Source organism: Suncus etruscus, chromosome 12, assembly GCF_024139225.1.
Source record: "Suncus etruscus isolate mSunEtr1 chromosome 12, mSunEtr1.pri.cur, whole genome shotgun sequence".
In the NCBI taxonomy this organism is placed as follows: domain Eukaryota; kingdom Metazoa; phylum Chordata; class Mammalia; order Eulipotyphla; family Soricidae; genus Suncus; species Suncus etruscus.
Genome location: NC_064859.1, coordinates 88527390 through 88554650, shown reverse-complemented (window position 1 = coordinate 88554650; position 27261 = coordinate 88527390). Strand labels below are relative to the sequence as shown.

The following is a 27261-nucleotide window of genomic DNA, read 5'->3' as shown; positions in this document are numbered from 1 at the left end:
AGGTGTCCATATCCTGCCCTCCTGGTCTTCAGAGGATTCTGGGACACAGCATTAGGGCAAAGGTGTACTTCAGACCAGAGAGGCCACTGTGACACAGGAACTTCATTTAAGGAGATAGGCCAAAGGGCTATAAAGTTGATCTGGAGGTTTGCGAGGCCCCTGAAGCTGGTGACATGGGCATATCACCCATAAGGGGTACAGTGTGTCAACCCTAAGGGTTTGCATTTTCAAATCCTCTGCCGTGGGGAGTGACAGAAAGTCTGGAGAAAAAGAAGGGCTGTGGGTGGGTGGACGTGGAGGAGCTGAAAAAATTTAGTTTCCTTCCCAGAGAGCTGCTATCTCAGGGACACAATATTATTTCTTGCACCGATCTGCTGCTGCTGGCTTAGGAGCTGAGGGCTGCCTTCTGGCCACCTGAGCCCCCTCAGTAACACCAAGTACCACTTTGCCAGCCTGCAGCAAGCACTGAAGCAACTTTCTAGCAGACCCTTTGTTCCTGGGGGATGTGGTGGTCAGGAAACTCCAGGTGTACAGTGAGGCTTCAAAGACACCTGCTCAGTGAGGGTGGTGTGTGCCCACACCCCCAAGGGGAATGTTGGGGAAGGGGTTGTTTTTTTGCAGTTGTACCGAGAGTTCTGACCTACAGTCACAATGCAGGAAGGGCTGGAGAAATTGCATAGTGGGGTTGATCCTCCATATCCCCTATGGACTCCTGAGCACCAGCAGGAGTGATTCCTGAGTACAGAGCCAGGAGTAAGCCTTGAGCATCTCGAGATATGGCCCACCCTACCATGCTGCTCTCTCCACTCCATTAAAAAAAAAAAACACAGCCAAAAGGCAGGAAAATGTTGCCTAAAAATAGATGTCAAGGACTGAAACTCAATCATGAACAACTCTGTCACTGTGCATCTCACGGTGACTCAATTAAAAACATTTATTACAATTTTAAAAATGGATTACAATATAAAGAAAGATGTCAAGGGAGCTGATGTGGAAGAGAAGGAACAACAGGTAAGGCATATGCCCTGAACACAGCCAACCCCAGTTCAATTCCCAGCATCACAAATGGTCCTCTGAGCACTGAAAGGGATTCCTGAACATAGAATCAGAGATAGCCCCTGAGCATTAGCAGGTGCAGCTGCTACACAGACTCCTTTCTACCTCCCCAAACAAGACAAACAGACCTATTATTTTTATTGGGGTTACATTTAGACCCCCAGGAGCTACTTCTAAGATACAGACATTGGTGGTGAAGCAAGTGGCACTTTCTGGGGAGAGGGGGACTCTAGTGTTTGGAAAGGACGGTAGATCCCCTGCACATTGCTTTGTCCCCACTAAGCCCACAGAGGCATGGCGGTGGGGAGAGAAAATACAAGGGGTACCTGACTGGATATGTATCTGGGGGTGCAGCAATGGGAAAGAATCCTGCACCAAGGTCTGAAAACCCGAGTCAGTATCAGTGTTTTGAGGGATGCCAGAAACATACCACAATCCTGAAGTTGGAGAGTCTGAACCCCAACTACCAAGCCTGCTCCTTCTTGAGGTCTGCTCTATGCCAGCTCCACGAATCTGCCCTGGTCTCTCCCTCCTGAAACTAGATGTCACCCAAGGACTTCTTATCTCAGCCCAAGTCCACTGCACGCACCCCCTCCTGCTCTGCCCAGAAGCACGATCTGACCTAGCAACCCCCTGTGTATTATAGTGAAGGCTTGTTGGGGAGGCAGAGCTGAGCTTCAGTTTTCTGAGTCTGGCCTGACCATCACGCTGCATCTCAGAGCCACGTCTGCATCCCTGATCCCTATAATGACCCAGTTCATTCCAGCACTGATACCCCCAAACTCCAGCAGGAAGTAATTTCAGCTCATCAAGACGCTCATCATCTCTCCAGACAGGGCCACACTTTCCCAGACAGAGCTCCCGGCCGGGAGAGGCGCGGCGGCAGACGAGCAGATGCTAGTTCTACTTTTGTTCTCATTAAACAGGCGCATCATCATGATTGATAAAAATATTCCAATCTTGAAAAGCATGTCAAAGTGCAGCCTCGGAGGAGACCGAACTCACAAAAGCGCCTCGCCCACACCGCGTGCTTGGCTTGAAAGCTGACTGTGAGGGAGAGAGAGAGAGTGAGTGAGCCTAAGGGCTGGGTGTGGGGAAGTGAACCAGCTTGGAAACTTGGTTCTCGGAAGCAGTTCATTGTGTTTTCCAAACGCGCACAAGAGTTTGGCTTCTTCCTAAGTCTAGAAGTCGGTTTGCCACATCTTGGTGTTAAGTCCGACAGAGAAGTGTTAGCGTGGCTATGTAGAACTGTGCATGGCCATCAGGTAGCAATGGTGTCACTGTCACAGATGGGGACTGGGCAATTTTGTCTTCTTTCTGGCTGCAGGGAAGAAGCAACTAAATGTCAGAGGGAATCTCTTGGCAGTGAGGGCAAAGATTTCTTTGCATAATTCTGTTAGAGCCACAAAACCAGGAACGACTGAAAGGATACCAGGTAGAGTGTAAATGTGGACAGCTTAAAACATAGCAAAAAGAACAGGGAATCAGAACAATAGATCCTTCTCCATGGTGTTTATTACCTACGGGTTTCTTTCTCAGTCTCTCTCATCTTTGTCCCAACTCTTATTTATTTATTTATTTATTTATTTATTTATTTATTTATTTATTTATTTATTTATGTTTATGGGCCACACTCGGTGGCGGAGGCTCTTAGGGGCTACTCCTAGCTCTATGCTCAGAAATTGTTCCTGGCAGGCTCCGGGGACCATATGGGATGCCGGGAGTCGAACCCTGGTAGGCCCAGGTAGGCCACGTGCAAGGCAAACGCCCTACCATTGTGCTATCTTTTTAGCCCAAGCCCCAACTCTTTTGATGCTGCTTATTTTAAGGCCAACGCTCAAGTTGTTCCCCCTTCCAGGCAAGTCCTCCTGGATTTCCTGCCTGCACACCATCATCAGACATGGCTGCCTCCTACCTTGTCAACATAGACTTTATTGGCTCCTTCCTGGCTCTCAGGCCATGCTGGAATTGGGCTCTACTTTATTCATTCACTTGTGCTGGAGACAGGCACTCCAACATCAGTGGGTTTAAATTAGTTACACAATGCAAAACTCAAACAATGCACTTAAACTATTTACACCCATTATCCGTCTATCCTCACCCTTCCCAACCTCAAAAATTAGGGTTCTAGAGTCCTATGTGGGACATGGAGCAAAGAAGATCGTGAACACAGTGAGACTGCTAAACTGGATCCTCACCTTTCCCAGTGTCAGGGACATTCTGTTTCTGTGAGTCGGGTCCCATTTGACCTCGACCCAAGGATTTGTGTCCTGGCTGAGCAGGATGCAGAGCTGCCTTCCCATTCCCAAAGGACAGAGATGCTTCTTTTCTTTTTTTTTTTCTTTTTTGGTTTTTGGGCCACACCCGGCAGTGCTCAGGGGTTACTCCCGGCTGTCTGCTCAGAAATAGCTCCTGGCAGGCACAGGGGACCATATGGGACACCGGGATTCGAACCAACCACCTTAGGTCCTGGATTGGCTGCTTGCAAGGCAAACGCCACTGTGCTATCTCTCCGGGCCCCAAAGATGCTTCTTAATCCCAGGGCTGACTTGCTCTAATCCTCACCCAGAAGTTTCCTTGCCTCTAGGAAGTGAGATTGTGCAAACTGAGTCCTTTATTGGGGAACCTCCCAGAACACAGAGCCTGGTAGCATGGTAGTACGAAAGCAAGAACAGGGCCCATCTCTCCAAGGCTGACTAATTTACCCCTGAGGGGCCATGAACTGTTGACTGATCTTTCACATGGTTACTACAATTCTATCACCCAAAGAAGTGGGAGCTGAAAACCATACCACTATCAGAACTCTGAAAGAACCCCAGTGCGTCCTGCAGAAATGATTACAACAGTCAGAAACCATATGGGCCACTAGGCATGGAGATGACTCCTTAGTCTGGAAGTGAAGCTGGCAAAATCTTTCTCTGGGCAATCAGAACAGAACAGAACAGAAGAAACTTGACGCAGAAAGGCAGAAAAGCATAGGCCGACCCAGCTGGGATATTGCCTCTGCCCAACACGATTCACTCCAGCCCTGGAGCACTCAAGCCTAGCTGAAGGAATTTAGGGGATTGAGTTGCTTTGCTCTGGAATTGCTCTCAGAGAGCATGTGCTCAGCTGCACTGAGACCCAGATGGCTGGAGAAAAGGTCAGAGTCTCAGGATGCCTGGGGGAGCCTCATCTCAGAGCCTCACCTTTGAAGGGTCATGACACCCAACAAAGCAGCCGCTGACCAACATGACTACTTCCATGTAGGATGCGGACAGCTTGCATCCAATGAAAACCCAGTGGCCCAGCCATATGGGTTCCCGTGATTTACCCAACTGCTCAGTGTAAACTGCTGTGGCTCCGGAAGGAGTAAACCCTGCTCCCCCTGCTGACTGCGCTAGGAGTGAGCACTGCAGAGAGGGCAAGGACAGGGATGAAGGCTGCTGTCCCGCCTAGCTGTCTATTGGCTTGGATTTGTATCTGGGTTTCAGGAACCTCGCTGGCACTCCAGTCCTTGGCACACTTGGACTTGAGGCCAGGGAGAGATGGCCACCCCATCTACTCTCTACTCCTCCTGCACAAGCAGGCTCTGGGATTTCAGAGAAGGGGACAGTTACTGCCACCCAGGTCTGCTGCCTGCAGATGCTCGCCTGCTTCTAGGTGTAGTCATTCATGGGCCAGACAACCACATCCCATGCTGGGTGAGTTAAGCTTCAGCCTCAACCTCTGGCCTGCTGTCTTGTGTCCCTTTCCCTGCTACTTATTCCTGAGACATGTCTCCCCCTAGCATACAGGCTCAGTTTACACAAAGGTATCCAAAGGGCTGATCCCCTTGGTCTCAGCCTGGCCATGTTCTCCTCTCCATATCCTTCTGCAGGTGTCCTTGGCTCCTGACTCTTCAGGCACCCCTGGCCCCAGCCTCCTCCTCAGAGAGCCCCCTAGTTGCCTCTGCAGGCAGGGCTGTGCTCCTCTCTCTATTCTGATCGTGTCAGCTGAGAGACTGTCCCTTGGACCCGAGCCCAGGCTGGTAGAATTTGAACGTGTTTGGAAATCGGATGGGAAGCAGGTTCATCGCAGAGGCTCTGAGCACCCCACATGCTGCGTATGGGACCCCAGAGCTTCTTCTGTGGGTTGCTAGGCTCAGAAGTTCCATACTAGGGGCAAGCAGGGGACAGAGAGGAAAGAGAATGGGAAGATATGGCAAGTGACTGCACAGCAGTCATCGGGCACAAAGAGATTTGCCCTTTGCCCAAACTAATCTTGCTTTCTAGTAAACTGAGATGAAAGAGAGAGAGAGAGAGAGAGAGAGAGAGAGAGAGAGAGAGAGAGAGAGAGAGAGAGAGAGAGAGAGAAAACACAAGAGGGAACATGAGAGAACATGAGAGAACATGCGAGAACTCTTAGTTACCTGGAGCAGGGTTTTGCGGGGACAGAAAGTCATTCCAAAAAGTTCCAGAGCATGGATATTGTTTTTTTTTTTTTTTTTGGCCACACCCGGTGACGCTCAGGGATTGCTCCTGGCTTGGGAAACCATAAGGGATGCCATGGGATCAAACTGTGGTCGGTCCTAGGCTAGCGTGGACAAGGCAGACGCCTTACCACTTGCACCACCACTCCAGCCCCATGAATATTGTTCTTAATTACGCTACAAAGATCTGAGTTTCTTTGTGTGTATGTATGTGTTTTCCCAAGAAGTGTTCGGGGACTCCTGGTGTCACTTCCAGTGAAACTTGGTTTCACAATGCTCAGGGTCAGCAGAGCCATGGACACCCTGGCGGTACTTAGAGGAGTCTATGGTGAGTGAGGTGAGCTCAAGTACTCCACATGTGAACTCCAGCCCTCTGCGCTCTCCCCAGTCCAGTTCTTGGGTCTTTCATACTGTCACTGAACAAATACAGCCACGAGGACTGGAGTCATAACACAGCAGATAGGGCATTTTCCTTGTACGTGGCTGACCCGAGATTGATCTCCAGAATCCCATATGGTTCCCTCTGCACTGTCAGGAGTCATTCCTGAGCACAGAGCTTGAAGTAACATTGCCTAAACACACCTCTTCCCCCAAAGAAATCCCACAAACCCCAACCAACACCACAAGGAAATTTCTTACTTTTTTCAACTTACAGCCAAGTCTGTGCCTTCTGGGTGGAAGCTATTTCCAGCATGCACTGAGACTCTTGGTGCTGGAGTATGTGCAGGGCAAACGCCCCATAAGTCACCTTTCTCTGCTTTGTTTTGGGCCCTGGCAGGTATGCAAATCTCAGTGATGCAAACTAAAGACTGCCGAGGTTGAGCTCCTGCCTGCAGTGTCCTCCCAGAGTAGCTAAGGATACCTCCATGGCATCGGGAGGGGCTTGGTAGGTTGTGAGCACAGCTATGTGCCAGCACCTTGGCAGGGCCCCTCTGCTATTCCTGTTAGGCATAGGCCAGGATGACCCAGATTCAGTCAGGTCCCCCGGCGGAAGTGCTATGGGACCTGGCAGGAGGTGCAACAGCTACAGCTACAGCCACAAACCAGGCCCTCCCAAGGAGGCCTTTCTGGAGCCGGGGCTGCATGAAGGAGCTGGACTTCATGGTCACCCCCAAAGACCCTTCTGGTGACACAAGTGGTGTCACAAAAAATGGGGTCCTTTCAGGAACTCAGCATTATTCTAGGGCTCAGGGTCAAAGTTGGAAGATGGGTGCTCCATGTATTGCCAGTCTAGGAAACCTGCTTTCTTGAACAAGTCCATGCCATCAATGTGTGTGTTTGTGTGTGTGTGTCTGTCTCTGTGTGTATCTGTCTGTTTATGCGTGTCTGTGCCTCCATCTGTCTATGTGGCTGTCTGTATGTCTGTGTATCCGTCTGTCTGTGGATTTTGTGTCTGTCTCTGTGTGCTTGCGTGTCTGTGTACTTCCGTGTCTAAATGTCTATATGTCTCTGTGTCTGTGTTCCCTAGGGATTTATCTGGTGTCTTGGATGCTAAACTAGATCTCTGGCATCAGCCTGAACTCAGAATTGGGGGCTGTGGAAGGGTCTCAGCAGCAAAGCCAAAGGCCTCTCTGCCCAAGGTGGCCCCTCCTGGCCTGTGGAGAGTGGGCAGGGCTGCCCTGGCAGGGGAGTAGCCTGTGGACAAGCCAGAGACAGGCACCCAGTGTCCACTGCCCCAGCAGAGGGGGGCCTGGGGCCAGCCAAGGCGATGGCAGCTCTGGGATCTGAATTGTGAGTAAAAACAAGCAGTGGGGGGAAAGAACAGCTGGTGTTGAGTCTGGTGCTAGGATTAGTCTACGATGCTAATCACAAGAAGTGAAAAAAATCAGGGGGGTCCTGCCTGCCAAGGAGCTTTTCAAACACACGTGGGTGCAGCCCTAGTGGGATTAGATCGTCCCAGGGAGGGGCCACACCCAGAGCCCGGGGGTTCTCATGAGGAGAGGGGCAGCCCCTGGCTGGGGTAGTGGCCACAGCAGGGCTGGGGTGTGATGCAGCTCCCACCCCACCCTGCTTCTCTAGAACATCCTGGAGAGAAGTTTGGAAGTCTTAAAATGGGAGAGGGAAGGACCCCAGTCCAGAGGGCACAGGAGCTGGAATGACGCCCCATACTCTGTTCCTTGGGAGAGAAGCCAGGGAGCATGGTGCAAGTAGAAAGGATGCACCTAGGCCTCACCCCTCCTGGGGACATGCAGACTTTGAGGTCATGCAGAGCAGCAGTGCTCAGGCCACATCATTCCCCAGAGAATATGATGTTCAGAACCCTAAGGCCCTAGAACTAATGAGAAGGAAGTAGAAGGAAGGGGTGCAAGGCATTCAGCCAACCACGCCATCTCCATGATGCTCCCTGCAGCCTGCACTGCCTTTCCTTGAACAGAGGTTGGCCATCAGAGAAGAGGACAAAGGCAAGTGAGTTGAGGGGACACAGATTTCGTGTGAGTGGCAGAGGGAGACACAAACCCAAGAGGGTGAAGTCAGGCCTTTAGAATTGCAGGGGAGGTACTTGAATGCCTTCCATTCAGCTGACTCCAGTTCAATCCCTGGCAACACACATTTCCCTGAGCACACTACGAGGGTCACTCCTGAACACAGAGCCAGGATAAGGCTCCTGAACACTGCAGCATGTGGCCTCAAAATTCCAAACACATAGTTGAAATTGCTATGGAGTGAAATGCATGCCCCTTGCTACCAAGTTCCTGTGTTCAAACTCTGACTCTCAATGAGACTGTTTATGGAGGCAGAAATTTTGTGGACATCATTAAGCCAGGGAGATGGTTCCAAGCACGTGGTGTGCATGCAGGAGCCCCAGCATCACATAAACCCCTGAGCACTGAACCAAGAGTCATCCTTGAGCAGCATTGAGTGAGTCCCTAAACTGCAATGAAAGAACAAGCCACAAGAAGGAGACCTGACTACCAGTGACACCAGAAAGACAGCCCCATCTCATCCCTCCCTCTGGTCTTCTCATAGGGTCAGAGCAGGAAGTCTGCCCTGTGCAGGCCAGCAGGGGCTCTCTCTCTCTCTCTCCAGATTTCAACACCCCTAACAACCCACTCTCAGATCTGCAAGAAGTGGAATTTCTGCTCTTCTAGTCCCCACGGCCCCTGGCCTTTTATTGCAGCCAGCCAAGCTAACTCATGACCAAAACAAACATTGCACGAAGCAAGGCCACAGTGCACAGTGCAGGATGGGAGCCACTAGGGCCGTGAGTGTGAAAGAAGGAAGGAGACCCAGGCATCACAGGCACAGGACCAAAGAGTAGATAGATGAGAAAAGCAGGTGGAAGGAAGATCCCCATACCATCCTGGACTAAAGAGTGGCTCAGGTATCATCCACAAGAGGGTTCCCTCATGTCAGTGCCCCGGAAATGGGCAGGTTCTGTTCTCACCGTCCATCGGAGAGGACTCAGCAGTCGGCGGAAGGAGATGTCTCCAACTCCTGCATCGTAGAAGCATGAACCATGAATATTCACAACGGCAGAGCAGAACCCAGCACGGCGGAGCTAGGAGCGACTGTGTCTGCGTCTGCTCCTGGGCCACAGCAGAGCATTTTGAGGCTCCCCGACAGTCTTCCCAGTCTCTGCTAGCTCCCCCAAGCTCACAATTCAGTGTTGCTATTTGCTTCTACAAAAATGTGGAGCCTTTCAAAAGACATTCAATTTCCTTTGTTGCTATTCAGTTGCCATAGTCAATTAAAATCTATCAATGCCCCTGAATAAATTTGTGCTAGGTGAAGAAAGAGCTGGGATGCAATCTCTCGACATGATCTCTATTACCTTATGTTGCCCTAATAGCTAGAGTAATAGTTTGTTATTAATGGAATTAAGCAATTTGGTTCAAGCTTCCCAGAGGTCTTATAAGACAACTATTATAATTTGTATTCTCAGATTTTTTTCCATTGAGTAGATGCCGTGTGTTTTACATTACTTGCTAATGTTTCGAGAGATAGCAGTAGTATATTTAATATCTGCCTTTGTTTAATGATTTTAAGCCTCTCTCAATGGAGGTAAGTGCTTCTGGAATTTGAGCAGTTCAAAAGTCTACATTGTATAAATAATGATCTTGAAAATTATTTAGTCCCTTTCCAGTTTATATATATATATATTTTTTCCCCTCTGCCATCGTAGAGATGTGAGTAAAATGTGTTCTCCACTTTTTTCACCCTGAAAGGTCTCCAGTGCCTCTGGAGAAGATGAAACAACCATGTACACGCTTCCACACACATATGTTCACGCTTATGTACATGTGTGTACGTGTTGCTTTCCTGTAGAGCACATTTCAATAGAATCATATTCAATCAAAGAATTAAAAAAAACCTTTTTCCCCCTTGGATGGCTGCAAAACCCTGTTTTTAGAAGAAAGAAATGTATTCAGTGCATTATGAAACAGCTTGAGAAAACAAGATCTTACAATGTACACCATCTCTGTATTTAAATAGTTTCATTTCTATTCATGAGCTCCCTGATTAGATACATGGAAAATATCATCAGTAAAATATGAATAATTCTGACAAATTAATAGCTGCATTTTTTTTAAAGAATGAAAATATGTGTAAGTATTTCATCCTCATTAGACGAGACTGGTCTTAAGAGGGAGGGCTGGAAACTGGGATCCCACTGGCCATGGCCCCAATCCCAATCCCATAGCTAGCAAGGAAAGCAGAAGGTCTGCAGAGAGGCTTAGGGAGTCTGAACCACAAGATTGTGAGCAGAAAATGCACAGAGCATGCACGGCTGACAACCAGACCCGGCCGGCAGGAAGGAAGAACAACTCCTAGATGCCCATCCTTCCTATGAGGCCAGTTGCACATGGCTGTGAAGTTTCCGAACAGGACAGGACCTCAAGGCCCTGCACCCCAATGTTGGAATAACCGGTTTTCATTTCTATTCAGGATAATTCTTTGCGAGTACTTATCATCAATAGATTGAAGTACCTTTTCTTTTTTCTTTCTTTGTTTTTTTGGGCCACACCCAGTGATGCTCAGGAGTTACTCCTGGCTATGCACTCAGAAATTGCTCCTGGCTTGGGGGAACCATATGGGATGCAGGGTATCGAACCCAGGTCCATCCTGGATTGGCTACGTGCAAGGCAAATGCCTACCGCTATGCTATCGCTCCGGACCTTGAAGTGCCTTTTAGATTGGTCCCTTACCCTACCTGTTCTCTAGCTCAGAGTGTGGTCTTTCGCTTCCCAATAAAGACCTGGGTCTCAGGGAGAAACTGCTTGAAGCTTTGATTTCCCATGACGGAGCTATCTGCCCGCTGGCCTTGGTGTTAGAAGCAAAATGCATGTAGTAAAATTTTCCTGAACCTGTTTTATTTCCCTAAATGTGTGTGAGTCATTTCCTGGGTCAGTGTTGCTGTCAGAATAACAGTGTTTTGTCTCCCCTATCGCTTGGGATTGGGGCACAAGGTTTCCACTTCACCCCAGGACTACATCGATCTATGTAGATGCAGGAGAAACAGACGTTGCCTGAGCTTAGAGCCAACAGCGGGGGCGGCAAGAGGGGTCTGGCTAAACTCAGGGTGCTCGGCTGGTTAGCAGATGGTGCAGAATGAAATGTTCCCATTAGACCTCTGATGCCCAGTGTCAGTGCCTCTGGGGGCACCTGAGTGCCCGGGACAAAGTCGCTGTTTTGAGAAGCTGCAAAGGGGGCAGGGAACACTGATAGCAAATGGCAGGGAGAGGCGGCATGGGCTGGGGGAGACGTAGGGGACACCCCTGCGCTGTAGTGGCCTCGTCCTAGATCTTGAGCTTGTTGGTTAAGAGTTTTCAGTGTGAGAGACAAAGAGAGTGAAAAGAGTGACAGAGAATGAGGAGAGACAGAGAAAGAAACAGAGCCTGAGAAACAGAGAGAGTAAGACAGAGACAAATACTGAGACAAAAGAGAATGGAAAGCCCACCCTACCACTCACTTTATTGAGCTATGTGACCCAAAATGCTGTCTCCAACAGTTCTGTGCTTCCATATTCCACACCCACACCACACCCACACACTGTCTGCTTCCCTCCCCAGTGTCCAGGACTCTTTCTCTCACCCTTCCCTGTCCACAAACTCAGTTCCATGCATGATTCAGCAGTTTTAGGGCCCTTTGTTGCCCCCCTTCCTGTGTATCGTTATATCCCGCAGAAGGTTTTGTGTAAGAAGAAACGAAAAGCTAAATTTTGAGGCAAGACAAAATGGTATTGTAGGTAAAGCATTTGCATTACTGTAGCCAACCCAGGTTCAATTCCCGGCACCCCATACAGTCCAGGAAGCATCATCAGAGATGGAGCACAGCGCCAGGAGTCAGGCCTGAGCATAATTGGGTGTGGCCCTGTTGTGTGGCCCATTTGGGCACAGATTTTTCTGCATTCAAATGTCTGCAGGAGAGAAACCCCCATGAAGGAGTGATGGGAATAGCAACCCTCCTGGGAGAGAAGGCTCAGAGCCCAAGGGGGACATAACCCAGAGCCCCAGCTTCCCTCCCAAGCACCTGGAAAGAACTACAGCTGTGTGTGGTCTTCAAATCAACAAATCTCAGGTCTATCATGACCACAGGGGGTGCAGGTGGCAGACTCTGGAGGTCTGAGCATGGGTGATCCTATCTTCCCAATTAATACTGAGGTCCCAGCAATTCTGGGAGACTGGCCAGGGGGCAATGGAGGGCTGTATTCCAGAGAAACACACTGAACTAGGATCCAAAATGCACTGAAAAGAGGCAAAGAGGATGGGCAGGTACTTCCTGAGGGGATCGGATGGGGGCTCAGGAAGAAGAAGGGAGCAACAGGGCTGGTGAGGTCTGGTGACAACTCAGGAGTGGTCAGCCATGATAAAGATTCTCAAATGAGGGCCAGAGAAATAACACTGTGGTAGGGCATTTGCCTTGCAAGCAGCTCACCTAGGTCTGATTGTGGTTAAAATTCCGGCATCCTATATGGTCCACCGTGCCTACCAGGAGCCATTTCTGAGCGCAGGAGTAACCCCTGAGTGCTGCCGGGTGTGACCCAAAACCCAAAACCAAAAAAAAAAAAAAAAAAGGTTCCCGACTGAGGGGCTTGGCTGGGAAGGGGAGAGGTGGCCTGAGAAAATGGATGTGGGGCAGAGGGAATGGCATGATTGATGCTGGGGTGCTCTGCCCTGAGCACCCTTACTTACCACCACTGGGGAGACCTCAGCGTTCTCTTCTCCCAAGCAGGAGTGGTCAGTGGAGAGACCTAGACACCCACACTCCCATCTCCCTGCATCTGCAGGGAAACTAGGCGCCTGCCCACAGGAGAAGGGAGGAAAGGCCTTTCCAGACCATCATGGAGTGGGGGGGGGTGGGGGGGAGCTGTCCTCTGGAGCATCCAGAGAGCAGAGGAGAAGCTTGGTATTCCCAGGGTCCAGAATCCTTGAGTCTCGACTAAAGGGGGCAGCTATTTTTATATGAGAATCTTGGGGGGCTCAGTCAGGCTTCTGAAACTGGCTTAGACACTGTCAACCTCTGGGCTGGTGAAAGTGTTTTGAACCAAGCCTGAGTAAGAGTGGGGGTGGGTGCTGGGAGGGGCGTGAAGGAGGAGCAAGCAAGCATCAGTATTGAACCGCAGCTTGCTGTTGAGTTCTGGAAGCCCCTACTTCCCATAAATCCAAGTCAAAATCAATCATCTTCTATGTAAGATATTAAGGGCAATTCCATTATTTAAATTCAATTAATGTGCTCCCCCCACCTCTTGGTCCTTTTGTATCGAACTATGGGGCTTGAAGGGGGCTTTTGACAAGCAATGGCAAACGCGCGCGCGCGCACACACACACACACACACACACACACACACACACACACACACCAGCAGTTCAGTGACTGTGCTAGATAACTGCTTTGGAAAAAACAGGGTTGGGTTTCTGTGTTTATCTGAGAGAGTAGGAAGGTTTTCGTTCCACTGGCCTAGGAAAAACAAGATTTTTCCCTGGGCCATCACTGCAGCTTCCCATGCCTGGGCAGGGTTGCCCTGTGTCTCTGCTTTCAGCAGAATTCTGATGCTTTCCACTCAGATGAAACATTGTAAGAACAACAAAACAAAACAAAACAAAAAAATACCAGGGGCCAGAGAGATAGCACAGTGGTAGGGTGTTTGCCTTGCAAGCGGCCAACCTAGGACCAATAGTGGTTCAAATCCCGGCATCCCATATGGTCCTCCAGGCCTGCCAGGAGTGATTTCTGAACAGAGAAGTAACCCCAGAGTGCCGCTGTTTGTGTCCCAAAAAACCAAACCAAACAAACAAACAAACAAAAACCCAGAAAAAGAAAACAAAACAAACCCAAGACATGATGAATTTGATTCTTTCCGGAAATGGCCAAAGACCTAAAAAATAACCAGAGTTCAGCAGAGACAAGTCAGAGTGTGGTGTCTAGAAGTAGAAAGGCCCAGAGAGCCTCATAATTGGGGAGTTGCAGAAACTAAGAGACCCCCCCTTCCAAGACACATAATGTACCTGTTTCCAGAGAGGCTTGGGCCAAGCCCCCCTCCCCATGGCTTCCCCCAATTCCTTGCTCAGAAGAACATAAATGGGGGCACAAGAAAGTGGAGTGCCTGGTGCACCCTCTGAGCTTTAGCCCTTTACCCCTGCACCTGTTCTTGCCAGGCCCACCCACCCGAGGGCACTGCATCCACTGAAGTGCTCCCAGTGCACTAGATCAGGAACAGAGGGAGTCAGCAGGATTCTGGATGCTTCTCTGTTGCAGGAGGGATGAGGGCCTCTGGGTCAGCTGGGAACACGCAACTTTCCGTTTCCACTCAAAACAAAACAAGGGGAAAATGGGCTTAAATTGCAACAGGGAGATTTAGGTCAGATAGCAGAAAAGCCTGCAGGAGCCAGGGCACCGGGGACTCAGGCACTGATGGAATTTCCTTCCCTGGAGAATTTGGGGTGCATGGAGTGTCGGGGCCCAGCCCTCCCTAGAGCTGAGTGCAGAAGAGAACTTTTCCTGCTCCAGCATTCTCCCCCACCATCCAGATGGCAAATGAAAGGGGACTCAGGGGACAGGGCAGCTTGCTAGGGGGTCTCGCAGAGGCTGGATTTTCCACTCACCACAGCAGAGGCATGTCAGACTCTCAGTCATAGGCTGAAGACAACAGGGATGGGGGCCAGTATTAGATTAATCTGCCTTCACCCTAAACTGTCATGGCATATCAGTCTTTACCCTCTACTATGATGGTGTCTTTATTTATTTATTTATTTATTTATTTATTTATTTATTTATTTATTTATTTATTTATTTTGGGTTTTGGGTTACACCCAGCTGCTCTCAGGGGCTAATCCAGGCTCTGCACTCAGAAATTGATCCAGGCAGGCTCGGGGGACCATATGGGACGCTGTAGATCAAACTGGGGTCCGTCTTAGGTTGGCTGTGTGCAAGGCAAACACCCCATGGCTGTGCTATTTCTCTGGCCCATGGCTTCTTCTTTTACATGTCAAAAACCTACCTGGGCAGGAAGAACTTCTAGATAGGCTCTTTACCATAACCCACTCCCCACCCTTAGGGGTGGTCCTATCTTCCAGTAAATACTGCATCCTGGCTGGCCTCTTCCTCCCTTGCTCCACATGGTAGAAAGGTCCCTGGACCCGTGTTTCATCTCTCTCTGGCCTGGATTATTTCCAGTTTGGATTATTTTCTGCAGCAGCCCAGATCTAGACCCATTTCCCCTTCCCCCCATGGGATTACAGCATGTAGGGGTTTATTCACAGGCCAGGATGACTGGTCCAGGGTAGGAAGCTTGCCACAAGTAGTGGGGAAGTGCAGTGAGGGTAGAGAAGGGACCACTATGACAATGATAATTGGAAAGGATCACTGTGGGCAAGGATTGGGTACTGAAAGGAGGTAAAGTGATGTACATGGTACCTCTTCAGTAACAATATTGCAAACCATAGTGTCTAAAAGAAAAAGATGAGAGAGAGAGAGAGAGAGAGAGAGAGAGAGAGAGAGAGAGAGAGAAGAAAAGAAATGTCTGCCATAGAGGCAGGAAGGGGGAAGGAAGAAGGAAACTGGGCACACTGGTAGTAGGAAATGTACACTGGTAAAGGTTGTTGGACATTGTATGACTGAAATTCAATCATGAACAACTTTGTAATTGTGCATTTCATGGTAATTCAATTAAAATTATTAATTTAAATAAAAGATCAATTTCTCTAGCTCCTTTGATGGCCAGACTGAATCTCCTGCCTTCTCGCCATGTCAATTAAGAGTTAGCTTCTGTCCATGTATCCAGAGCCAGACCAAGTCCTGTTCAAAGGGGACCAAGGGCTGTCTGAGAACTGGGTCTGAGGCTGAAGCTGCTGGAGCGGGCAGAGAATAGCCACATGCAAGGCCTTTCCAAGGGGAGGGATCAACAAGAGATAGAAGGGGTGACAGCAACAGTTCCTAGCAGCCAGGCCAGAAGATGGCCATGCCTATTGGCCAATCAGTCCCGAACTTCACCTACAAAGTGGCCCCCAGTTTCCCCTGAATCTTCCATCCCCTTCCTTCCTGTCTGCACTTGCTGGCTAAAATACCAGCCGAACGGAGAGACCCACCAAACCCAGGCTGAATCCCAGGCTCTGCTCTGTCCCCCTATATGGCAACTCCTACAAGAGTCCTGTCCCCATCCAGGGCCTGGGGGTAGTTCTGAGTTCTGGCAATTCCTGGGAGTGGCGGCCAGTTGTGTCAAGAGTCCCTCCTAGGATGGAGAAAGGGCCTGTTCTCAGCCTTTAGGAAGCCTGATGGGATGGGATGCAGCTGGGGATTGATGGTCCCCGGAGCAGGATGGAGTAGTCACCCCTGTTGTGCCCTCCCAGGCCAGTTGGAGCCAGGCCCACACTCAACTGTTCCCTAGCCCAGAACAGCAGCACGGTGGGTGGGACCCTTCTCCGCCAGTTCAGGATGCAAAGTTGTTCAGAAGACAGACAGACAGACAGACAGACAGACAGACACACACACACACACACACACACACACACACACACACACACACACACACACAGCTTCTTCCACTTCCGGTGCAAGGCAGTTCCCCCACTGCACAGCCTCCTTTGGCACCTGAGCTAGAAATAGAAATCTCTGCAAAGCTCAGCGCTTATTGCCATGGCCAAGCCTGACTTCCCAAGTGCCTGTGTCCTGCCTTTCCTGGCCCTGAGCCAACAGTCAGGCCTGCCGGGCAGAGTTGCGGGTCTGTGACTGTGACATTCGCCCCCATCTGTGCTCTACAAGCTTGGCTCTGCGCTGTGAGAGCTCAGGAGGGGAGCCTTGTTCTGACTCACACCACATTGCCCTGCTGGTCAGCAGCCGTCCATGAGGTCCTCTCAGGTGCATGAGCCTCCTGCTTCCCTCTGGATTATCTCAGTCACCAGTGCTGAAATCAACACTCAGGATTTTATCCTATAATCCGAATTGTCCCCTTCCTTCCTCTCTGTTGAGCAACATGACTGACAGTGTTAGAAGCACTTGGGGCTGTAGGAGGAATATTCAGCGTCTTGATGCTGATTTCGTTCCTTTACTTCTTTGAGCTCATGCTGGCAGCCACAGTGCATGAGGTTCCAGGCCCAGTCAGCACCTAGAGTGGTCAAAAGCCTGTCCTCAGTGCACCTGGCAGTCCAGCACGGAGACAAGCAAGCACATTCCTTCTATACCATGGATGGAGGTGAAAGAGGGACTTATATCGAAAGTGAACTGAGAGCGAAACAAACTGATACCCTGAATTTTTTTTTTGTTTGTTTTGTTTCTGGGCCACACCTGATGACACTCAGGGGTTACTCCTGGCTATGCGCTCAAAAATCACTCCTGGCTTGGGGGACCATATGGGATGCTGGGGATTGAACCCAGGTCCATTCTGGGTCATCCAAGTGCAAGGCAATAGCCCTACCGCTGCACTATTGCTTTGGACCCTGGATTTTTTTTTGGGGGGGGGGGGAAGGCCACACCCGGAGTTGCTCAAGGGTTACTCCTGGCTCTGTGCTCAGAAATCACTCCTGGAAGGCATGGAGGATCATATGGGATGATGACCTTCCGTCCAAGGTCAGCTGCAAGCAAGGCAAATGCCCTATTGCAGTGCTATCTCTCTGGCCCAACACCCTGGCTCTATTTTTGAGTGGCTTGCTTTCAAAACTGGGAATATGACCGGGAGTACCCAAGGCCAAGTCCTGACCCAATCCCTCCTCAGGAACTAATCTGGCAGAAGGGCCCAAATCTCAGGTCCCCAAGCAGAGATGACTTGACCATGTTCTCAAGACAGATCAGCACTTAAATGTTCCTAAGGTGACCCAGTGCAGGTAGATGTGCTAGGAAGGTCCAGGGATGTGGGCCGTGAGGGATATTCAGTGCCACACTAAGTCACTGTCCTCAAAGGAGGTAGAGGGAGCTAAAGATGAGCTCGATCTCACAGCCACGCTCCCAGGCACCAGATGCTGTTGGGTTGCACAGATACCTGAGTGGCCATTGCCGGGCTCTCCACTACATCGAGCACAGTCAGTCATGACCAAGATCCTCTCACCCCTGAGACCTCACACATGCATCCTGTTTGCTCCTGAGGGGCCCCTAGGAGGAGACACAGCCATCTCCTGGGAATCTAGGGAGACCAGAGTGGGTCACTGTGCTTCCTTGGACACAGAGCCATCACACTAGAGCAGAACTGGGGTCTCTGATGTATTTTCCCCAGCTCTACGTCAAGGGCTGACAGCTGAAAAAGGTCTGTCTGTTCTTCCGGCATCGAGGGGCCAACTCGGGGCTTCCTTGTGGCCGTGTCTTCCCAGGAAAGAAATCAAAAAGTCACATCTGTGTTATTCTTCCTGCCACTCCGCACGGTCACCAGAAATAGCCTGCCCTGTGCCCGCTGTATAGGGAACAGAAAAATCTATGTCCCCCAACCCCCCAGAACCCCTCCAGTCCCTCATGCAGGCCACGCCGTGGCTCCTTAATCACACCCAGAGTTCTGGGCCCAGTAAGTGAGCAGCGAAGCCCCCCTGAGCTGCACAGATGCAGCCTAGCAACCCGGCGGGCCCGTCTCATTTGTAGCAACTCATTTAGATAAAAGCTTCTGGTTCGGAAGGGAGCAGCAACAAAATCACGAAGAGCCTATTTCTGCTTTTAAAAAGTAACCTAGTAACAGCACGGGAGGGAGGTGACAATTAACCTGGCCCAGGCTGCTTTTTGCAGGCTCACAGGCAGGTGCTGAGAGTGGGAAGGCAGGGCAGGATCCAGAAGAGGGGCTGCCTGGGGTCCCCCAAATCAGCCAGCTAGAGGTGAGCCCACGAGTCCCCATCCCCGGGCAGCCTGAGTGCCGCCTTGCCCCCCATTAGCACGGGGAGGAGACGCTTCCCACCAGGCCCAGAATAAACAGTGAGATTATGTACTTCGCACCAGAGTGGCTTCCTCAGACACTCCAGCAGACTTGGCACAGGCCGAGAAGGGCGCAGGAGCTGCCCAGCTGATAGGTGAGGGGGAAGTTGCAGTAATGAAATGTGAATCCGCTCCTGTGAGCTTGGCCTGCACGCACGCACACACACACATACACACACACACACACATACACACACAGAGTTTCTCTTTGCAGACAGACACACACACAGAGCTTCCCTTTTCAGACACACACAGCTTCCCTTTACACACACACACACATTCCAGCCTCCCTTCCCATACACACACACACACACACACACACACACACACACACACACACACACAAGCTTCCTTTCTCAGAGACATATATACACACCAGTTTCCCTTCTCAGAGACACTCCCCACATCCCCACCCAGACATCCAGCTTCCTTTCTCAAAGACAAATACTAGCTTCCCTTCACACACACACACAAACACACACACACACACACACACACACACACACACACACACGCCTGTCCTCCCCACACCCATCCAGACAGATCCCCCATTTCCTACTGACCCTGCTAATGCTACCCCACCCCTGCCTCCCTCCCTCCTGGAAATGCCTCCTTCCTCCCCACGTCCCTCCTGGCTAAGTGCTTACAGCTCACCTGTCCCTTGAGACTCTTCTCCCTCACTGTCCCAACACCCACTCTCCCTGGTACCCCTCTGGTGCCCCTGGAGTGAAGTGGTGCCCTGTTTCCATTCAGAAAGCCTGGCTCTGGGCCGGGAACACCATGGAGACAGGGGGACATCCACAGAGGACTTGGTCAGGGATAGTCACATCCTGTGCTCTGGGGCCCTTAGAGACACCAGCCTGATGCTTGGCTGTTTCCTTGTTCACCTTGGGAGCAGCTGGCACAACCCTGATAGCAGGCTGGGACTGAGTCACTATCTTGGGGTCCCAGTCTATAGCCTGGCAGGGGATGGCTTGGCGATGTTGATGGGCTGAGGGCGTTTCATGCCTATGCAGACCACTGAGCCTGGATCATCACCCGAGCATGCACAGGGCCAATCAGCCATCAGAGCTGCTTGGTGTGAGGGGGTCTTTCTGCTTCTGCCCTGCCAGGTTACCATCTCTGGGGCCCTCCATGGCAGCCTGGGCCAGAACATTCTTTCCTGCCATCTCAGCTGCCCGCACCCCGTCGGACTCAGATCTCCGAGAGCCAGCTGCACAGCGCAGCCAATGCAGAAAGGGTACGTGCAGCCTTTCTGCAGAGGTATTCTGCAGCGATCATTTATTCATCTTTTTTTCTCATTCAGTCCTTCATCCGGGGAAGGTTCAAAGTAAGCAGCAGCGTAACTAGCTTCTCAAATGGTGGCTTACAACCGCATTTCTGGGGTCATGTTGCTGAATATGGGGGCTGTGAAAGATCTGACAATAGGAAAAGGTTTCTGAATGCAGAACGATCGAAAATTAATTTAAAATCAGCCATGTGTGGGTTGGAGAGAGAATACAGCGGAAAAGGCACTTGTCTTGCATATGGTCGGCCCAGTTCAGTCCTGAACACTGTGTATTGTCCCCTAAGCACTGCCAGGAGTGATCCCTGAGCACTGAGTCAGAAGTAAACCCTGAGCAAACATACTGGCCATGACCTTTAACCTCACACTGTAAACCAGCCACAGACTGGTCCTTCTAATAACCTCTATGTAAAACCTTTCCCAGAGACCCAATTGAGAGGCTGGGGTTATCTCAGGAGTGGGGTGTCTCTCAGGTAAAGGTTCTGTTCCTGAGTTCTCCAGGAGAGCTCTTCAGGACATACTGGGAATATTAGTACATACTAAATGCAGAATGCTCACATCTCTCTGTCCAAGGGTTCTGCTCCATCTGGACACAGTTAGAGAAAGAGTGTATGCAAGAGCACAAAAGAGAGCAAGAGAGAGAGAGAGAGAGAGAGAGAGAGAGAGAGAGAGAGAGAGAGAGGAGAGAGTGAGCAAGAGAGAGCAAGAGAAAGAGAGAAGAGTAAGAAAGAGAGCAAGGGAGAGAGAGCGCGAGACAGAGAGTGAGAGAGCACTCAACATCATTGCATAGTAGAGCAAGGTTGACCTTGGCCACCTAAAAGCTCAAGTGCCCCCAAGACCCAAGACAGGGAGAAATGGAACAGCTTAGCACCCACTATCTGTCCTGCTTTCAGGCCCACAGAAAACACTGTGCTCAGTGACACCTCCAGTCTCCCCTGCTTCTGCAGGCTTCTTCTGGTCCTGCTGGGAGGTTTAACACAAACGTGCAGTTTCTTTTCCTAAGACTTTTTGTCCCTAAGGTCGTTTAATGCTCCTCATTCTTTCCCAGCTTTCTGGCCCCTTCACCTGAATGGGAGAACCCTGAGTGAGAAGTTGAGGCCAGAGCCTCTGTGAAGGTTAATGCATGGAAACAGTGAACCATCCAAGCTAAGAGGCTTCTCCATCTAGCCTGTGTACACGGCTGGGCGCCAAATGCTTGCCTTGGTGCTATATGAGACCTATTCACATGCCTCCCATCACAGGGTCCAGGTTAATCATGTAGACTGTCGTATCTTTAGGACACAAAGTTCAAAGTGCTATGAATGTATATATGGATTTAGAACATGGCATGAACAACTTATGGTGACAGCTCATATGTTGCCATGCATACAGGGACCCCACATGGGAGCAGACTGAGGAGTGAGAGTGAAGGAAAGTCAGCCTGGAGAGACATTAACAGCATCAATTCTCAGCATTATGATTCTCAAGGCACAAAACCATTTTAAGGTACCACCAGGTAAAGATAAGCTGCAAGGCCATTTCATTAAGGGAAAAGGCAGAGACACAAAAGAATACTTAGAGCTGTGCTCGTGGTGTTTTTGGGTATTGGGGTGGGGAGACTCCAAAGTGATGTTTCAGGGTACAAAAGGGCCACTTCTGGTGAAACCTAGCTGACCTGGCCAAGATGATTCAATGCTGAGATCAGGTCATGGGATTTGGCTTGAACTCAGGACCCAGCAGAGATGAGGGCCACCAGGGCTATGCCTGGCAATGCTGGTAGAAATGTGTGTGTGCATGTTGGGGGGCATCATTTATTTCCAGGGATCAAACTCAGGGAATTGTATATGCATCACATGCCCTTTCAGCCATCTCTCCATTTTAGAATTACCCTTTTACTTGGTTTTGGTTTTGGTTTTGGAGCCCGAGCTGGCAGTGCTCAGGGGTTACTCCTGGCTCTGTGCTCAGGAATTACTCCTGGCAGGTTCAGGGGATTACAAGGGATACCAGGAATCGAACCCGGGTTGGCAGAATGCAAGGCAAGTACCCTACCTATTGTGCTATTACTCTGGTCCCAGCCTTTTTGTTTTGTTTTGAAGGAGCTTAAAGGTGCTGAACAAGCTGGTGGCCCCCAGATTCACCTCCTGGGGAATGAAGGAAACTTTCAGTAGGGCTTGAATGCAGATCTGGGAGAAGCTCACCCACAGGGTTCCAGGCACCCTGTGACAAAACTCACCCACTTCCACAGGAGCAGGAGCAGTTATGTCATCCTACCCCTCCTTCCCTGGGCAGTCCACAGTCTGCATTTCTCTCCTGCAGCTGCCTGAGCAGAGACCTACCTTGCGACGTCCGTCTCTGGCAAGCTCAGGATTCGTCCCCAGGATGCGAAGCCCTCGGTGACCACCTATGCTCAGTGGAGTGGCATGAGCATGCCCTGGAGGCCGGGTCGTCTAGAACGAGAAGAGAGGGAGGAGGGTGGAGAGAAAGGAAAGTTGTGATCTTGTGAACACACAGCTCCTGAGAATTCCAGTGTCTTACACCCTCCCCACGGCCTTTTTTGCAGAAACGGGTCCCCTGTTGGAGACGTCTGAGAATGACCCACCTTACACATACTGGCCCCAACTCTGCCACAGGCCCACTCAGAGATGAAGCTGTCAAATGGCAGAACAGAGAACCCCAAGGGGCAGATACCTGCTATGCCATTCTCCTACTCCCATCAACCTAACAAGTAAAGACCTCATTTCTCAGGGTCCTGCAGTGCCTGAGAAAGGAGTGCCAATGGCATAAGTTGCCATCTCACCCAGACATGCAGCCTAGATGTGGGGGGAAATGAAAGAGCTTTGATGGAGTGATGAGAAAAGGACCCAAATCTATACATAAAACCAGTCATGACTTCATTTAGACAATGGGCAAGATGGATTCCCTGGAGAGAAGGGGAGAAATATATGGAGAGATTTCATATCCAGCAAAAGGAGAATTTTAGTCTAGGTGGGATGGGGTGCAGGGCACTTTCTGGGTCTCTCCTGCCAAGGTAATATACACAAGCTCCATCTTTACCAGAGGCATCCCTCACTCAGAGGCACCCATCATCCTCCCGGAATCAATATCTTTCTCTAAAAGGAATATAGTATTATCAATTGATTTTCCCTTTTCCTCTTAGCACTCACAAATGCCAGAGAGAGGGGCCAACTTGAACACACTGGGAAGCATTTGAACAGGTAAATAAGTTATTGAAAACAAATTCCACCTTCATGTGTGCTAGAGACTTCACTACCAGGGTCCTTCCGGGACCCAGAGCCTCTTCGGATGACCCTTTTGGGCTGCCGCTGACAGCCACTCTTGAGTCCTTATTAAACAAACATTTGAAAGCTGAAGGTGACAGAAGTAATGTTTTCCCCAAGGACAAAGTGTTCCCTTTACAGAGAAGAAATAACCCCTATGGGGAAGTGCAATAAGCCAAGGTCCCCATTTAATCTTGACATGGAGCCAAAGTCAGGAGTGCATTTCCTCGACCAAGCAAGCCAATGGGAAGCGGGGGGGATCAATCGATCTCTTTGGCCACAAAGTATGGACAGTGCTGGTGAGAATATACGATGGGAGTCTTTCTGGGAAAGCTCCTTGACAGCTGCATGTTGGTTAAGGGAGAGATGTTGGGCACAGCGATTAGAATATACCAGATCACTGCAACTCTTATTTATTCATTTGTTCACTCATTCCTTCATTCACTTGTTCATTCACTAATTCACTCACTCACTTGTTCATTCATTAATTTGCTTAGTCACTCACTCATTCATTTGTTCTTTCACTAACTCACTCACTCATTCATTCACTCACTTGTTTATATACTCATTCATTCATTCATTCATTAACTTGCTTACTCAGTCACTCATTCATTCACTCACTTGTTCATACATTGACTCATTCATTCACTCACTTTCTAGTTTATTCACTCACTCATTCATTAACTCACTCACTCATCCATTCACTCACCCATTCATTCATTCAAGAAGTACTTTTTTTTTGGGGGGGGGTCACACCCAGCAGCGCTCAGGGATTACTCCTGGCTCTGTGCTCAGAAATCACTCCTGGCAGGCACGGGGATCATATGGGATGCCAGGATTCGAACCACCATCTGTCCTGATCTACTGCATGCAAGGCAAACGCCCTATCGCTGTGCTATCTCTCCAACCCCATCATTGAAGAAGTACTTACTAAGTACCTACTCTATGTCAAGCATTGCTCTTGTTCTAGAACTTGCCCTACTCAGAATCCAAGGCAAATTAGAGTTCCTCCTTCATGACATTCTTGCCTGTCTCAGCCAGAAGCTCCAACCTGAAAGATTTCTAATTGTTCTCAATTCACATCTGTATTGGTTTTATGTCTCTGTGATTTCCTTGTTCTTGCTCTTCTTTCTTCTCCCCATCATCTCCTCCTGGCCATCCAAGACATTATTTTACTGCTGAGCTCGTGTTATCAGCCCTCTTCATCAGGCAGTACCAGGCACTCTGCATTTATTATCTTTCTTTCCTCAGAAGACAGTCCTGTGCTTCATCCGGGTACCTCAGTCCCTCTGATTCTATAGAGATTCAGGGCCTTCAAAGTGATTTTAAAAGGCTAAATGACCAATTTCAATAAACCATTTTGTTCCACCAGGGAACACGACAGAGGAGCCTTAAGTCTGCAAAGCTCCAGTCCTGGGGAAATGAATCCGAGGAACAACCCCAGGATATCATAAGGAAATTGGGGGTGGTTTTCCATCTCTAGGTGAAAGGCAGTGATTCTTACAGATTTAATGAACTTTGGTCCATGGGACCCTCCTGCTTCCTTCCATTCAAGCCAACCTCCTCAAAGAAGCAGCCCCCAACCTTAGGGAAAGTGAAATGAAAGAACAGCAGGATGAGGGACTCTATGATCTGTCTTTAAAAAAACACAGGGGACCAACTCACTTATGACTATCAGGGAAGGAGGCCCCAGGCTGTCTTGGGGCATGGAGAGATTCCATGATGGGTAGAGGCCCCCTATGGAAAGGGGATCCCTGATATATGAGCACCAATTAATGGGTGCAACCCCCGGCTAGCCCTTTGCAGCCACTGTAACACAACAAAACATGTGAGAGCTGGACACACCAGCAACAGTGTTGACAGCAAGAAGAAAAAGAAAACCAAACAAGTTGAACGGGGCTTTTGGGGGGACAGCGGTGTTCCTGCAGGAAAAGCTTCTAAATGAACCTCTAAGAAACATTGGATAGTTATAAAAAATGAGAATCAAAAGTTGGGGGTGCAGAGATATAGGACAAGGGTTATTGTGTCTGGCTGCCAGAGGGCCAAGCCCCAATTAGATAGATCCCTAGCACCACAGGGTCGCCCAAGCATGGCTGGAAACAACCCCAAGGTACAGAGCCATATCCCACCTGGTTCTCTCCCAGCCCCATTGCTCACCCCTGGGCCAGCCAAGATGTCTGGGGGTGGTCAGGTTACCCAGGACCCTCCCCCTGCCCACCCTCCCCCTTATAGACTTCGTCTGTCCCTCCCCTCCTACACCCTCCACCGAAGACAGGCAGCTTCCTGGGATTCCCCACCACTATCGACTCTGTGTGCGCCCACCTTTTTATTATTGCATATTCCCCAAGAGGAAAAAGATTTAATTTAAATTCTCTCTAACAAGAAATTCAGTTTTAAGGAGGAAAATTCCAGCGGGCAGGATAGAGCTGGGGAGGGTCATAAACCATAACTGAAATATTTTTTGTAGCCTGATCCAATGCCAACTGCCTCCTTCAACTCTCTTCTCTCTCTCTCTCTCTCTCTCTCTCTCTCTCTCTCTCTCTCTCTCTCTCTCTCTCTCTCTCTCTCTCTCTCTCTCTCTCTCTCTCTCTCTCCCCATGCATTATTCATTGATTGACTTCCCTCTAAGACTACTCAGGGCATTAGGGCCTGGTACTACCCCTTCTTCCTGGCCTTAGGCCTTGCTTCCTCACCCTTCTCCTCTGCTGCCACATGCTCAGGCTGGTTCCTGTAGCCTGTGCTTACTAATCTCGGGGTGCTATCTGCCTGTTGGATTACAGCCCTGGGGAATTCGGGGAGGGGAGGTTGCGAAAGCCTCAAACTGGTCCTGGATTCCTAGGCCCAGGGACTCCTGGAGATGCCAGGCAAGCATGGGAGTTGCCAACTTCCAAGGGGTGTCCAACTTTCACTAACCCCCAGTTCTCTGTTCCTGGATATGGCTCTTCCCCCTCCTGGAAACTTGCTGTCATCTTTGTAGTCCCCTCCCTTGAGTTCAGTAGAGTGAGATGCTTTTCTCTCAGAGTGAGAGGGAGGGAAGGGAAGGAGAAGGGAGAGGAGAAGAAAGAAAGAAGAGAACTGAAGGGATGGCAAAGGATTGGGAAGGGAAGGAAATCCTTGAAGCGAATCCTGACTCTATCAATATCAGGGTGCTGTGTCTTCCAAGGCAGCTGGTGATACCCCACCTTGGTCCCTCTCTTGGCTCAGCAAGAATAGGCAACATGAAAAGTGAGGCTCCATCTGCCTGCCTGGACCCTAAGTGATATCCTAGCAGGGCACTGCCAGAAACAGAGATGGGAATGTCCTGGGAAAGAAAAGCAAAAAGCTGCGAATCAACAGCTTCGCTGCACATCCCAAAGCATCTTTTTTATTGTCTAGCAGAGGGCTAGGAGTCACCCCCAACACTCAGCATGGCACCCCAAGTCAGCATCAACCAAGGATCCCATCCAGGGCTCAGAGCTGCCTGTCAGAAACTGGTGTGAGGACTGTGGTGTGAGCAGAGCTGGCAGCACCCCACCAAGGAGCGAAGCAGCCGAACTCAGCTCCTCCTCGGCCTTTGGCCTAGAACATCTGTGAGGGAGCAGTGAGGCTTCATGGCAGATTCAAAGCAGTGGGGGGGACTCGGACGTGGCTCCTAGATTCTGCCCAGACACGACCTCACAGCCGCTCTTCAAATTGCATGATTCATTCCCAAATGCCGCTTCTCCTTCAGACCTATAAATTGAGGCTTTGCATGTTGATGCTTCGAAATTTTCATTTCCCAGTGTTCTGGGCTCAGGTACGCAGCCGCATCTCTTTCCCTACAAGACAGAGCACTCAAGAGCCCCTGAAAGATGGGGTAGACACCCCTGGCCCCTGTGCTCAGGCAGGGAGAGCAGCTGCAGAGCAGAGGG

At 50.0% G+C, this 27261-nt stretch overlaps 1 protein-coding gene across 1 annotated transcript in view; it reads right to left on the bottom strand.

The window, feature by feature from the left end:
• The window catches only part of KLHL29 (kelch like family member 29), a 257953-nt gene that overhangs the window by 151268 nt on the left and 79424 nt on the right, over positions 1-27261 (bottom strand). The window contains exon 2 of the mRNA XM_049784506.1: positions 22430-22540. The gene's annotated coding sequence lies outside the window, so the exon portion shown is untranslated. The remainder of the gene's footprint in view (positions 1-22429; positions 22541-27261) is intronic.